This window comes from Chrysochloris asiatica, unplaced genomic scaffold, assembly GCF_000296735.1.
Source record: "Chrysochloris asiatica unplaced genomic scaffold, ChrAsi1.0 scaffold00239, whole genome shotgun sequence".
Taxonomy (NCBI): domain Eukaryota; kingdom Metazoa; phylum Chordata; class Mammalia; order Afrosoricida; family Chrysochloridae; genus Chrysochloris; species Chrysochloris asiatica.
This window is the reverse complement of record NW_006408757.1, coordinates 1,036,220-1,048,925: the sequence shown is the minus strand read 5'-3', so window position 1 is coordinate 1,048,925 and position 12,706 is coordinate 1,036,220. Positions and strand designations below refer to the sequence as shown.

At 42.4% G+C, this 12,706-nt stretch overlaps 2 pseudogenes; both read left to right on the top strand.

Annotated features, from left to right (window-relative positions):
- The first annotated feature begins 2,169 nt into the window (after positions 1–2,169).
- On the top strand, positions 2,170–4,565 carry LOC102832444 (annotated as a pseudogene).
- Positions 4,566–4,920: 355 nt separating this feature from the next.
- Positions 4,921–7,317, top strand: LOC102832061 (annotated as a pseudogene).
- The last annotated feature ends 5,389 nt before the right edge of the window (positions 7,318–12,706 follow it).

Sequence of the window (12,706 nt, the reverse complement as noted above, 5' to 3'; positions counted from 1 at the left end):
CTCTGAATTACACATAATGAAATATTTTGAAGCATCAAAGGCTTGTTGCTACTGAGATTTGGAGCAGAATCAAGAAAGGTGGTGTTTTCTCATCTGTGCTGCCAGCTGGAGCTGGAGCAGCCATCTTGGGAGTGACAGAGCAGGAGCAGGATCAGAGGAATGCCCCCACTGCAGAGGTCTGACCAATTATTGGATATAAAGGTGTGAACATTTTTTCCTGTTCATTGGTCTCTCACTGTCTGTGCACCTCCACTCTGGTGACTAGAGGGGATGCCTAAGCGAGTGGGTGCCTCCACCCCCACCTCTGGAGGATTCTACTATGCATGTGTGCCAATCTGCTCAGCAAAGACCACAGCATGCAGAATCTAAAAGGGGGAGGAGACAATAGGAACTATTAAAACAAAACAGTTTCCCAAAACAGCTCCACTCAGCTAAGTGAGGTGCATTAACGTCATATTCGTATTTTAATACGTTTTTTGTTTTGTGATTATAGACTGTAGTATCAAATGTTTTGTTTGATGTTACAGTTTTATTTTAGTTTTTTTTGTTGTTGTTGTTCCCCTTTTATCTTGGGAGGGGCTCTTTATCTCCCAAGATTACCCAAGAAGAGACAGCAATTGTGGTCATATAGCCAAGCTAAAATTACACCCTACCTATAAAATCCCACCATCCAGGCAAGAGCCAATACCAGCTGCCATATACCAGGTAGACAGCCAACACCTGCTACAGTTACTTTGAGTTGAGTAATAAGAAAAGTGAAAAGGGAAGCCTATCTCCTGACCACATCTACCTGGAGGCAATCAGAAAGTTTAATAATGCATTTAACTAATTACTGTAATTAGTAATTACATTCAACTAATTACTGTAGATGCCCAAAAGACTGTCAAAGATTTTGGCCCTGTCCAAAAACAAGTTAGAGTAACAGAAAAAAATGAGTTGCTGGTAGACCTAGACTTCCCACTGGAAAAAGGGCAGGCTTTGGAACTGCCTGAGAAAGAATTCAGGAAAATGATATTGAGTTGCATCTAAATGCTCCACAGAGGGGTTGAGAAAAACAAGAAAGAAGTGCTATAGGAGCAATCAAGTAAGATGGAAATAGAATGGAAACAATTCAAAACCTGCAAAAAGAGGTCCAAATAATTAATAATAAAACATCAGAAACAGACAATACATTGACAAGGCAAAGAAGAAGAAATGGAAGCTAGAACAGTGATCTGGAAGATAAATCATTCAATACAGATATAGAAGAACAAGCAGGAAAAGGGACAAAAAAAAAATCTGAAGAAAGTCTAAGATTCATATAGGACAACATGAAGAGGAATAACTTGAGAATTATTGGAATTCCAGAACAGAAAGAATTGCAAAAGACCACAGAGGAGATAGTTGAAGAGCTTCTGGAAAAAAATTTCCCTACCATCCTGAAAAATGAAACATAAGCATTCAAGAAACTCAACAAACCCCAGGAAGGACAGACCCCAAATGAAAATCACCAAGACATGTCATAATCAAGTTCTCCAAAATCAAAGACAAGGAGAGAATCCCAAAAGCAGCTAGGGAAAAGAGAAGTGTTACTTACAAAGGCAACCAAATAAGATTAAGCTCTGATTTTTCAGCAGATTCCATGCAGGCATGAAGGCAATGGGGTTATATAAAACCCTGAAAGAAAAAAAACTGCCAGCCATGAATCATCTATTCAACAAAGCTGCCAGTCAAATACAGCAGAGTAATAAAAACATTCCTAGATAAACAGAAGCTAAGGGACTTTGTCAAAGCCAACCCAGCACTTCAAAACATCCTAAAAGGAGTTATTTGGACTGAGAACCAACAAGAAACAGACAACAACCAGATATTGACATACATGGCAACACCACCCAGAACTCAATCAACAGATGGAAAAGTTCACAACATAAAATATAATCACAAGACTGAATTCAGAGCATCTGGGTGATCAGTCTATGATCAAAATAAATTACATTGTGGCTCTTTCCCATCTTGCAAGATGGCAGGTGAAAAGGCTACCAAGGTGAAGAAGCCTGAAGTCAAAAGGCAGATGCCCATGCAAAGCTAAGAAGGCTAACCTCAAGGGCAAAAAAACTCAAGCAAGGGAAGCCACACTGCAGCCGAAATCCTGTCCTAGTCCGAGGAATTGGCAGGTATTCCCAATCAGCCATGTATTCCAGAAAGGCCATGTACAAGAGGAAGTATTCAGCTGCTAAATCCAGGGTTGATAAGAAGAAGAAGGAGAAGGTTCTTGCTACTTTCACAAAGCCAGTTGGTGGTGACAAGATTGATGGTACCCGAGTGGTTAAACTGCACAAAATGCCTAGGTATTACCTAACTGAAAATGTGCCTAGGAAACTGTTGAATCATGGCAAAAAAAAACATTTAGTCAGCATGTCAGAAGACTCTGGTCCAGCATCACTCCTGGGACCATTCTGATCATCCTCACTGGGCACCATTGAGACAAGGGAGTGGTTTTCCTGAAGCAGCTGGCCAGTGGTTTGCTCCTTGTGACTGGACCTCTGTCCCTCAAACAAGTTCCTCTGCGTAGAACACACCAGACATTTGTTATTGACACCTCCACCAAAATTGATATCAGTGGTGTGAAGATCACCAAACAGCTCCTGGATGCTTACTTCAAGAAGAAGAAGCTGCAGAAGCCCAGGCACTAAGAAGGCGAGATCTTCGACACTGAGAAAGAGAAATACAAGGTGGCAGAGCATTGCAAAGTGGATCAGAAAGTTGTGGACTCACAAATTATGCCAAAAATCAAAGCCATTCCCCAGCTCCAAGGTTACCTGCATGCTGTGTTTGCTCTCACAAATGGAATTTATCCTCACAAATTGGAATTCTAGATTTCTTGCAAAGAAAGAACCTCATTAAATAATTGATAAATTAAAATTTAAAAAAACAATTATAATGTGAAAGAAGGTAAGAACACAGATCCAGGTAATGAGGAAGTCAGGTAGATTGCAGAGTAAAATAGACTGTTTTAAGTGGAGAAAAAAAATTAATAGAATATACAATAGCCTCAAAAAAATTTAACAGTTCACAACATACCAAGAAAATGAAAATCCAAGACGAACATGAAAATATTAAAAATAAAAGATACCCACTTTTTCGCAACGGGTTTGCTGCCAGAATATAGGTGTTGGTGAAAACCATCGCAAAACCTAAACCAAAATGGGAAAGGAAAAGACCCATATCAACATTGTCATTACTGGACACATTGACTCCGGCAAGTCAACCACACTACTGGTCACCTGATCTACAAATGTGGTGGAATCGACAAAAGAACCATCGAAAAATTTGAGAAGGAAGCTGCTGAGATGAGGAAGGACTCCTTCCTTCCTTGGATAAATTGAAAGCTGAATGTAAGCAAGGCATCACCATTGATATCTCCCTGTGGAAATTTGAGACCAGCAAGTACTATGTGACCGTCATTGATACCCCAGGACACAGAGACTTTATCAAAAACATGATTACAGGAACCTCACAGGCTGACTGTGCTGTCCTGATTGTTGCTGCTGGTGTTGGAGAATTTGAAGCTGGTATCTCTAAGAATGGGCAGACCCATGAGCATGCCCTTCTGGCTTACACACTGGGTGTGAAACAGCTAATTGTTGGTGTTAATAAAATGGATTCCACTGAGCCACCGTACAGCCAGAAGAGATATGAGGAAATCGTTAAGGAAGTCAGCATCTACATTAAGAAAATTGGCTACAACCCTGACACAGTAGCATTTGTGCCAATTTCAGGTTGGAATGGTGACAATATGCTGGAGCCAAGTGCTAACATGCCTTGGTTCAAGGGATAGAAAGTCACCCGTAAGGATGGTAATGCCAGTGGAACCACATTGCTTGAAGCTCTGGATTGCATCCTGCCACCAACTCGTCCAACTGAAAAGCCCCTGAGTCTCCCTCTCCAGGATGTCTACAAAATTGGTGGTATTGGCACTGTCCTTGTGGGGAGAGTGGAGACTGGTGTTCTCAAACCAGGCAGGGTGGTCACCTTTGCTCCCGTCAATGTTATCATGGAAGTAAAATCTGTTGAAATGCACCATGAGGCTTTGAGCGAAGCTCTGCCTGGGGACAACGTAGGCTTCAATGTAAAGAACGTCTCTGTCAAAGATGTTCGCCCTGGCAATGTGGCTGGTGACAGAAAAAATTATCCACCAATGGAAGCAGCTGGCTTCACTGTACAGGTGATCATCCTGAACCATCCAGGCCAAATCAGTGCTGGATATGCACCTGTGCTGGATTGTCACACAGCTCACATTGCTTGCGCGTTTGTTGAGCTCAAAGAGAAGTTTGATCGCCGGTCTGGTAAGAAGCTAGAAGATGGTCCCAAATTCTGGAAGTCTGGTGATGCTGCCATTGTTGACATGGTTCCCGGCAAGCCTATGTGTGTTGAAAGCTTCTCAGACTACCCTCCTTTGGGTCGTTTTGCTGTTCGTGACATGAGACAGACTGTTGCTGTGTGGTGTCATCAAGGCAGTGGACAAAAAGGCTGCTGGAGCTGGCAAAGTCACCAAGTCTGCTCAGAAAGCTAAGAAGGCTAAATGAATATTACCTTTAACACCTGCCACTCCAGTCTTAATCAGTGGTGGAAGAACAGTCTCAGAACTGTTAGTCTCAATTGGCCATTTAAGTTTAATAGTAAAAGACTGGTTAGTGATAACAATGCATCGTAAAACCTTCAGAAGGAAAGGAATGTTATGTGGACCATTTCTTTTGTGTGTGTGTGGCAGTTATTAGTTTTTAAAATCAGTACTTTTTAAATGGAAACAACTTGACCAAAAAATTGTCACAGAATTTTGAGACCCATTAAAACAAAGTTTAATGAGAAAAAAAAAAAAAAAAAGATACCCATACTAAAAGAAAGAAAAAAATTCTTTGTTGGTTACCAGGGGAGGGAGGGATGGTACAGTGGAACACAGGTTAGGGGATAGACACATCATAGTTTGGGTGTTGGGGAAGACAATACACAAGAAGAAGGAAGGGGCTGGAAGAACAAGGGAGATACGGGAACACTTAGGTAGCCTTGCATGTGCTAAATGGGACAGAGATAAATAGTATTTTCAACCTTGGAACAACAGGGCTCTGTGACACAGGGATCAAGGCATAGTCTGAATGAGTAAAAGAGGGGAAATAATGTTAAGATGCTTGATTATCTATGAGTATTGGTTTCCCTTGCCTACTATTGTAAAGTAGACACTTGAGTGGGATAGAAAAGAATATCAGGAAACATGATTACAGAAAGCTTGTAAGCCCGTCTTCAGTAGAAAACTGATTGGAATACCTAAAATGTGTTCTAGAACTTCCTCAGTGAAATAGGCTTTTTGCAGAGTCTTTGTAATGTACAGGCCATTAGTTGGAATCCTAAGCCCCAGACAGAACCTTCTGAAGTGGGGCATTCCCACTTGAAAGGACAAGCAGACCAGCCTGGAATAGCTAGAGGAACAGAAGACACTTCTTGAAAGAAAGACCAGCAGGAAAAAATCAAAAACAAAAACAGCAGTCTGGTTGACTACTGCAAGAACAAACAAGTTGTTCACCAGGGAGCCATCAAGGCAAACAATCAAGTCCCTTCATGACAACCCTCCCTCCAAGAGTGAAACTCAAAGGGAAATCACGCACAGCCATGTAAGCTTACTGGTGATCATGTTGGTCTATTTGTGAGTGGAAGTGGGGGAAAGGCAGCAATGAAGATATGGGCTGAGTTTGACCATATTCTGTAGACTCCCATTGACTGGGAGATGAGAGAGATAAGAGGAAGGGCTGGTTGGTCTGAAGCGTGGTGAGACCTGAGGACTCCTAAGCCCACAGACAAGGACATAGCCACAGAGGGTTAGAATTGAGAATGAAGTGTCCAGCTGATAAGAAGTGCAGGGAGATGCACAAGAACACCCAAACTTGCAGATAGTACCCATTTGACCTAGCTTTGATGGCTTGATGATCAGAACAACTGGACTAGAGGAAGATAAATAAATTTGATAAAGGAAACAAGTATAAATTGCTATAAGTTGATGAACTTGACCTATACTTATGGATGTAGTAGTTCAAAATACCAACCTAGAGGGAAAGAGACTTCACATCAAGGATCAAACATGTCCCTTCTGTACACAGGGTAGATAAGGATGGGCAACTTAGACATTGACTACCTAAAATGGGGGATCTATAAAGGCACAAAGTGACTGGCTTACAAGTTTTCAAGAGCGAGTTTAGTTTCAGAGTGTGTGAGGAAGGTAGAATCCCCACTGAATAGTTTTCATCTTGTCTAGACGGGTCTGGTGAAAAGAGATGGGAATAAGATTCTTATGATTCAGTAGTGAGTAATTGTTATCATGACTAATTGCGAGTGTCGTAACTGTAAAGGTAGAAGTTTTATAACACAAAAAGATGAGTAGTTAATCTTACATTCTAGGAACAAAGAACCCTAAGACCATCAAGGGAGAAGAGCATGAGTGGAATATGAGACCCTATGCAGAGAAGCATCGACACCAGAGATGGAGGCAAAGATGATGACATGGAGAGATAGAGCATCTGAGGACTCTAGATTCATGGAAAGAGAAAGGCTGTGTGCTGGTGCCAGGAGCAGGCAGGCGTGTGAGACTCCAGAGTGGAGAGCCAGAGGCTGAGCCTTCCTTGCACCAGGACCTTCACGACACATCAGATCCTGGCCCTGCTGGGTCCACGTTCCCAGGATGAACAGTCACCCTCATGTCTGCTACCATCTTCTACTTGAGTGAAGTTTAATGCAAGGATCACAAGATGCTCAACTACAGTATTCCCTGTGCTGGGGACTGCCTTCTGGACAGGATGGCTGTGGACACCCCTGCTGGTGGGGGCTTCCCTTAGAGTCACTCAATCCCCCTGCCCAGCTCTAAGTTCCACTGGCAGCTTCAAGGGTGAGCCAAACCCAGCCCTCAGCTCAGGTGACAGCCAATTCCATGACTGTTCTTTCTCGAAGGGGCACGAGCAGCAGCTACCCACTCAAAAGCAACCAGGGAACAGCCAGGTCAACTCTAGCTCCTATAAGACGGAGCTGTGCTGCCCCTTTGAGGAGAATGTTGTTGTTGTTGTTAAGTGCCATCGTGTCAGTTCCGACCCATAGCGACCCTGTACAGGGTTTCCGAGAATACTGAGATAAGTGCCAGTTTATGTACTGCATCCAGGAGCTCAGCAGCCAGACATGCCACTCCAAGTACAAGATGGAACTGTGCCGCATCTTCTACACATGGGCTTTTGCCCCTCTGGACCCCACTGCCACTTAACCTACAATGCTGAGGAATGCAGCACCTTGGCCTGGGCCTAGAACTTCTCTTCCATGGAGCTGCTGGAAATCTCCATGTCCATCACCCCACACCCTATCTTGAGCGCTGATGACCTCCTGGGCTCACCCACCCTGCCTGACAGCACCAATAATCACTTCACCCTCTCCAACCAGGAACTGGGCTAGAGCCAGGAACACTTTGCCCCTAGCATGGGGCTAACCAATAATACCTTCACCCTCTCCAGCCAGGAACTGGGCTAGAACCAGAAGCTCTTTGCCCTTAGCATGGGGCCCATGGGTTTGCTCCCTGACCACCTTCCTCCTCTGACCCTTGTCTGAGTCCCTTCACATGTTTGACTCTCCTCCCAGCCCTCAGGATTGTCTCTCAGACCAAGAAGTTTACCTGAGCAGCTCCTGCAGCAGCTACAGTGGCTCCGACTCCCCCTCTTTAGAAACTCAAGACACCTGCCCATTATCAGCAGACTTTGCTTCTCAGATGATTAAATCAGAGTAGGGAGGGACCCCCTTGCCTATGCCTACCCTGCCCGCCTCCCTATCCAATTCCTACTATAACAAGATTAAGCAGTTGTTGTTGTTTTTCCCCTTGAGCCTTGCTCTTCCTCCTCCTCCCTTTTTACCCCATAAGGAGTGGTTACCAGTAGCACAGTGGTTAGCAGTACCAGCAGGGCTGCTAAACACAAGGTCAGAAGTTTGAATCTACCAATTGCTCTGTGGGAGAAAGATGAGGCCTTCTGCTCCCATAAAAATTAACAGGCTTGAAAGTCAGTAATGAAGATATGAGCTGAGTTCGGCCACATTCCATAGACTCCTGTCCACCTTGAAATGAGGGAGACGAGGAAGGGCTGCTTTGTCCAAGTTTGGGGAGACTTGGGAACTCCTAAGTTCATGGACTTTGAGAGCTAGAGCTTAGAGTGAAGGGCCCAGGTAATATGAAGTGGGGGGAGATGCACAAGAATGCCCAAACTTGCAGACAGTACCCATTTGACCTAGCTTCGATAGCTTGATGACCAGAGCTTGACTAGAGGAAGATAAAGAAATTTCATAAGGGAAGCAAATGTAAATTGCTACAGTATGATGAACTTGACCTATATTTATGAATGTAGTAGCTCAAAATACCAACCGGGAAGGAAGGAGTCTTCACAACAAGGATGAAGCCTATCACCTCAGTATACAAGGTTGATAGGGACAGGCAACTTAGACATTGACTACCTAAAATGAGGGGGTGATAAAGGCATGAACTGACTGGCTTACAAGTAGTTAATCTTACATTCCAGGAACAGAGGACCCTAAGACCATCAAGAGAGAAAAGCATGAGTGGAACATGGGACCCTAACCAGAGAAGCGGCGATACTATCGATGGAGGCAGAGGTGATGGCATGGAGAGATAGAGCAGCTGAGGATTGTGGATGCATGGAAAGAGAAAGGCTATGTGCTGGCAGGCAGGAGGCTGGCTTGCAGTATGTGCCATTTTGTTGTTTAAATTATTTTATATTCCTAAGTGTTTTTGTGTACATCAAAAAAAAAAAAAAAAAGGAATAGAAGCAATTACTGTTAAATGATACATGGAGGGATTTGTAATCACTGCAACAAAACAAAATATGATAGGATGAGTGCAAAACCAATGTTCTCCCATGTAAAGTATCACTCAATTCATTTAAAAAAAGCTTTAAAAAAATTTTTTTTACAGCATCAGAAACCCTGTTTGGGGTTGCTATGAGTCAGAACCGACTCCACAGCACACCACCAACATAAGGACAAGTCAATTTTAGTAGATTCCTCTGGCTTGAAACAACAAGAACAGAGATTGACATATGTGACAGCACTACCCAGAACACAATCAACTGATGGAGTGAGTCCAGAATGGAACAGAACTATAAGAATGAATTCTGGGAATCAGGGAGGTCAGTCTATGATCAAAACAATTATAATGGGAAAGAAAGGAAATATATAGGAACAGAGATCCAGGTAATGGGGAGGTCAGGTAGAGTGCAAAATAAAATAAACTGTTTTATATGGAGGAAACAGTTAACAGAATATAGGGTGACCTCAAAGAAAATTATACTTCACAACATATGAAGAAAATGAAAATCTAAGAAGAACATGGAAACATTAAAACTATGAAGAAACTGGCAAGAAAGAGTCCAGAAACATGAACTCAACACAGGAAAGCATGCAGAACAAAGAAAACAGCAGTACCACACACAAAACAATATATAATGACAACAATTAATTCTGGTGTGGCACTGTGGGCTAATGCATCGGGCTGCAAAGTCATTTGAACTGCAAGGTCAGTGGTTCAAGCTCACCAGCTGCTCCTTGGAAACCCTATACAGGGATGTTATGGGTTGGAATCAACTTGGCGGCACTTAACAACAACAACATTGATAATTACACTGAATGCCAACGGATTAAATTCACCAGTGAAGAGACAGAGGGTAGCAGAATGGATAAGAATACAAGATCTTTCAATAAGCTGTCAGCAAGAGACACATCTTACATACAAAGACAAAAATAGATTAAAAGTAAAAGGATGGGGGGGTGAGGTGAGGCTTGATAGCACCTAGGGTGGAGGTGCAGTGAAGTTCGCCATCAGCCATACCACAGAATACCAGGCAAAGCAGATCCACGGAAGAGCTACAAAACTCAGAATCACATTTGTTGTTAGGTGCTGTCGAGTCAGTTTTGACCCATAGCGACCCTGAACGGGGTTCCTAGGCTATAAATCTTTATGGGATCAGAAAGCCTCATCTTTTTCCTGCGGAGCAGCTGGTAGTTTTGAATTGCTGACCTTGCAGTTTGCAGCCCGATTCATAACCACTACACTACCATAGCTCCTTTCGGAACCACATAGCTAGGAATATTTAAAAAGTTTGAAGGCTTATGGCTAGTGGAACTTGTAGCAGAAGTAAGAAATCATGTACTTTTGAATTTGTCAGGCTCAGAGGGCTGGAGCTGACATCTTGGGCAAGACCAAATGGCAAGACCAAGCAGGGGAGAAAAACACCACAGAAAAATGCCACGGGAACCTTGTAGAAAAGATTTTACTTTGTTCTGATATGTTTTTCTTTTTTTTTTTTTGCTATCTGGTCATTGGCACCCCCACTGTTTATGCAACTCCATTCTGATAACTAGAGGGGGGGGCCTGAGCAAGTAGACACCCCACCCTCACCACTGGTGGGTTCTTCTGCCATGCATGCACACAGATAATCAGCTCAAGAGCAGGCCCTGAACGTTTTAGTTTATTTTTTTTTTTAATACGGAAAAGGCCAGGACAGGGGTGTAGAGAGCAAAAGAGCGTTTAAAAACAAAACAGGCCAAAAATTAAATTAAAGCCTGAGGTAAGCATAACAACCAACAGTGGCATCTTGAAATCCCTCAGGCAGCTTTGAAAGTAAGAAGCTGAAGAGAAGATAATAAAGTCATACTCATTAGGCTACATATTTTTTTTTTCTTATCTCCCTCCTCTACATTTTCTGTGGTTGTAGACTGCAGTATTCAGTCTAGTTTTGCTTTGTTGTTGTCTGGATATTTTTTCCTGGTTCTGTTTTGCTGTTTTATACTCCCCCTTCTACCTTGGGGGACACATTCTCAACTTATATTACCAAAGAAGAGTCAGCAACTGCTGCCATATAGTCAAGCTACAATCACACTAAATGAAACACCAAAAACCAGGCAAGAAATAATACCAACTGCCATATAACAGAGAGGCAGACAACACCTGTGAAAGTCACTCTGACTTAAGCAATAAGGAGAGTAAAAAGGGAAGCCAATATCCTGATCACATGTACCTGGAAGCAATCAGAAAGCATAAAAAATACCAAAACAAATACTCAATTAAGTGTTAAGGCCACAGATAAACACGAAACATATGCAAGAAGCAAAAGCAGATGATCATATCAGCACATGTCCAGAAACAAGATAAAATGTCTGAGACAAATGACCTAGAGGTAGACCTGAACTCCATTCTGGAAGGTGGGCAGGCCTTGGAAATGCCTGAGAAGGAATTCAGAAAAATGATTTTAATATGTTTCAAAACAATGGAGTTGAAGAAAAATAAGGAAGAAGTCAGGAAAGTGCTAGAAGAACAATCAAATAAGATAGATACAACATTGGAAACAATTCAAAACCTAAATTAAAAAGGTCCAAATGATCAATAATAGAATATCAGAAATAGATAATACTTTGAAAGGGCAAAGGAATAGAATAGATGAAAGGCAGAACCCCTGAGCTGGAAGACAAATCTCTCAATACTGCTAATATAGAAGAGCAAACAGAAAAAAAGGATTAAAAAAATCTGAAGATTAGAGAGATGCAAATCAAAACAACAATGAGTTATCATATCACACCAACAATAACAGCAAAGTTAGAAAATGTAGAGGACAATAAATGCTGGTTGGGATGTGGAGAGACTGGGACACTCCTGCATTGCTGGTGGGACTGCAAAATGGACCAACCTCTCTAGAAAGCAATATGGCACCTCCTCAGAAGGTTGAAAATAGAAATACCTTATGATCCAGCAATTCCTCTACTTGGTATTTACCCACAAGAAAAATGAGCCACAACACGAGAAGATATATGCACACCAATGTTCATAGCAGCACTATTTACAATAGCAAAAAGATGGAGACAGCCAAAATTCCGATCAACTGAAGAATGGATAAACAAACTGTGGTACATACAAACAATGGAATATTATGCTACCTTGAAGAATAACAAGGAAGCTGCAAGCCACCACTTAACATGGATGAAGCTTGAGGATGTTATGTTGAGTGAAATTACTCAGTCACAAAAAGAGAAATACTGCATAGGACCACTACTGTAAAAGACTAAGTAAAAGAACCCATACTAAAGGGGGGTGGGGGGAATTCTTTGTTGATTGCTGGGAAGTTGGGGGTGGATGAGGGGTGCGAGGGGAGGGTGGAGCACAGGGCAGGGATTAGACACAGGAAAGTTTGGGTGCTGGGGAGGGGGGCAATATATGAGAAGGGAGAGGGGAATGGAAGAACAAAGCAGATGGGAGAACAATTAGGCAGGTTGGAATGGACTAAGTGGGACAGAGGTAAAGAATGATGTATGCACAACTTTGGAACTACAGAGCTCTGGGATACAGAGATTGAGACATGGTTGGAATGGGGAAAAGGGGGGAATGATGTTAAGATGCATGACTTTCTTTTTTTTTAATGTTTTATTATGAATTATATGATAGTTTACATGGGAGAACATTAGTTTTACAATCATTCTATCGTATATTGTTTCATTGCCATGGTTACAATCCTCTCCATACATCATCAACCAACCAAAGGATATACCTGAAAGCCTGCCCCCTACACTCAACCAGAAGAGGAAAGAAGAGGAAAAAAAGAGTAATCTGATACAATTTGATGAACTTGACCTATACCTATGGATGCAG